We start from the raw sequence: 2,979 nt of genomic DNA, 5'->3' as shown, positions 1-2,979 counted from the left end.
ACAAACTTCAAAACGCTACAGAATATTTACTACTGAATATTAATAAGATATTTTTTTACTAAAATTTTTTTTAAATTCTATTTTACAAAATAGCTATCTTAGATTTTTTTTTTACATTTTATTTAAAATTTAAAAATAATTAATATTTTTAATAAAATGTAAAGTAATTAATTATTGAGATATATCTTTAGACCTAACGTCTAACTAATATTTAGTTCATTCATACAGGGTGGGCCACCCTGTATAAATGAATATTAACATTTACGTATATACGTATAAATATGTATTTATATATTAATATTATCGGTGGTGGTAGGAATATATGATCTTCGCATAATATCGCGGCACTGTCGCTTGCGTCGACGACGCGATGTCCGGCGTGATCCTCGGGCGTCAATAGGTTAGCAGNTCGACGACGCGATGTCCGGCGTGATCCTCGGGCGTCAAAAGGTTAGCAGCGTTGATGGCGACGGTGCGCGAGTGGAGATCGGTTTATTGACGTTGCCACTTTGACAACAGGAAGAATACTACGGTATCATTAGCGGCGGTACGTCGTCGGCCGTGCGGCACTTGCTGGACTTTGCACCGCGGCGTATAACGCGAGATGTTGGTCAGTCAAATACTCATAATAGGGCGACGGCTGATAAAGGTGGCATGAGTTGGGGGGCATCGTGTATAATGAAGCGACGCGGGGCTGTGTCAGTCACAATAAAAATTTGTTATATATATATATATAATTCATGACACGCACGTGTATACGGGTACGAAAACCAAAAATAAAATTATACTGGAAAATAGTGTTGGCGCCGATTGGTGAGCGGGGTGGGGTGAATGCGTTACGACGGTCTAGTCTCAAGGTCATAGACGACGGGATACGCGACATAATAACACGTGCCGCGTGGAGTTACAAACTTACAACATGCAACAAACAAGCAACATACAAGTGAAACTAATATAAGCGTGTTAAAAATCATAATTTTTATTGTAAAAGGTTTAAATTGTTTTCATTATAGTGAACGATGATAACACTCACTAAAAATTAATACAATAAATGTCACATAAAACCTGAATTCTTTCAAATAATGACCCACGTGCCAATAGAATTTCCTGAAATGTGATTTAAAATCATAGTGCATAATGTATTGCTTTCTTACGCTGTCAATCGTTAAGTGTATTATATTATTTCATAGTTTTTCTGCACATCTTGGAATGAACTGATCGTTTTTATTGACTATAATTATGTCTAGACATAGAAAGGCTATTACTGTCCTTCTAACATACAATATTATTTTAATTCAGTTAAGACTTAAAACCGTGTTTTTAAAGAATTACCCTTTTATTAATAACAATATTACATTTATGAGTCTTTGTACATTATGTTGGATAAAATAAAGTTGGGAAATATCAACCAACATAATCATCTAGCTTTATTTCTTTATCATCAACGAAAGACGTCAGTTATTTTCAATCTGCTTGTAAGTATTTTAGCTTCGATGCGAAGCTGAGAAGGTATTAATTTTACCATGATGTGTTTATTTTTTTTTTTGTGTCTGTCACTACTTTTTCTCAGCTCTCACTGGACCGATTTCTTTTAACAATACGTCAAAAGATCATAAATTGTATCTAGTTGAAGACATTACCCTTAAAAATTTTTAAATTTTCCCTCGTTCCCCGCAAATGGGGGAAATATCCAAAAAAATTACAAATTTAAAAATCGACAAATTTTGTCATTTTTTTCACTTTTTTTTCTTAAAACTTCCATAACTTTTTCAAAAATCAACAAATCAACATAATTTTTTTTTAAACTAAAACCTTAGATATTTTCCTTTCATTTGATATAATTTTTTTGAAAATTTAACACTTAACCTGCTCATGGGGGGGGATTTAAAATTGCAACTTTTTTACAAAAACTAACTTTTTCAACTTAATTTTTGAAAATGTTCCGGAAATACTGCGTCCTTTAAACATATATCAAATTAAAGCTTATTTTATGTACTATAAAATGAAAAAAAAAAATTTGTCCCGACACTTTATCTTCTGCATGTAAACGGTTGCCGTAGTTAAAAAAACACTATTTTTGTGTTAAAATTTTCGATTTTCAATTTTTAATTTTCAACTTAAAAATGCTATAACTTTTCGAAAAATGCATGTATCAGCACAATTTTTTTTTTTCTAAATACATTATAAGTACATCTTCCATTTGACATACTTTTTTTTTATAAAAATTGGACAATTTGCCCTTATATAGGGGGGGTTCAAAATTCTGGGTTTTGTATTTTATTTTATTTTAAAATATCTTATTAGGGGAATACACTGGCTTTCATGAATATTATACAATTTCATTGACATAGAATAAAGTTCATAAGACATATGATATTATACTTATTAACATTTTTTACTTTTTTAAAGTCGAAAAAGTAATTTTTAAATTTGAGTTAGCTTAAATAGACAAATTTATCATGGAACAAAAGCAACGAACAGTTGCCGAAGGGGTAACACCTGTGTCTATCACGCTTAGGGTACGAGGTTCAAATCCGTCTGTGGCTTCTAAAATTTTGCATTTTTTTTTGAGTTACAATAGAATTGTCAAATCATTTGATATTTATCTCATTTAGATTCAATAATTTCAATAAATATAAAGGATCTTATCACTATAGTCTCCCCTCGTGAGAAGAAATTGATATTCATGTTAATATTATTTTACTATGTGGTTCTTTTTCTGGCTACGATTTATTTTGCCAACCCTCACTAGACCTACTTTTTTCAACGATACGTCAAATGATTCATTTAAGTTTATGATATTTAAGTTAATGATTAGTTTAAGTTATTACTCTTAAAAATCAAAAAAATATTCCTTATTCAAATAAAAAGTAGCTTAACTAGATTTGTCCATACAAACAATTAAAATCATTAATTTTTAATATTCTTAAATTATTTATTGTCGAATTAAATTTGATATGATAAAAGTATTCAACTACA

This window comes from Daktulosphaira vitifoliae, unplaced genomic scaffold (genome assembly GCF_025091365.1).
Source record: "Daktulosphaira vitifoliae isolate Bord-2020 unplaced genomic scaffold, ASM2509136v1 Scaffold_3, whole genome shotgun sequence".
Classification (NCBI taxonomy): Eukaryota; Metazoa; Arthropoda; class Insecta; order Hemiptera; family Phylloxeridae; genus Daktulosphaira; species Daktulosphaira vitifoliae.
The sequence above is the reverse complement of the archived record's forward strand: the minus strand, read 5'-3'. Positions refer to the sequence as shown.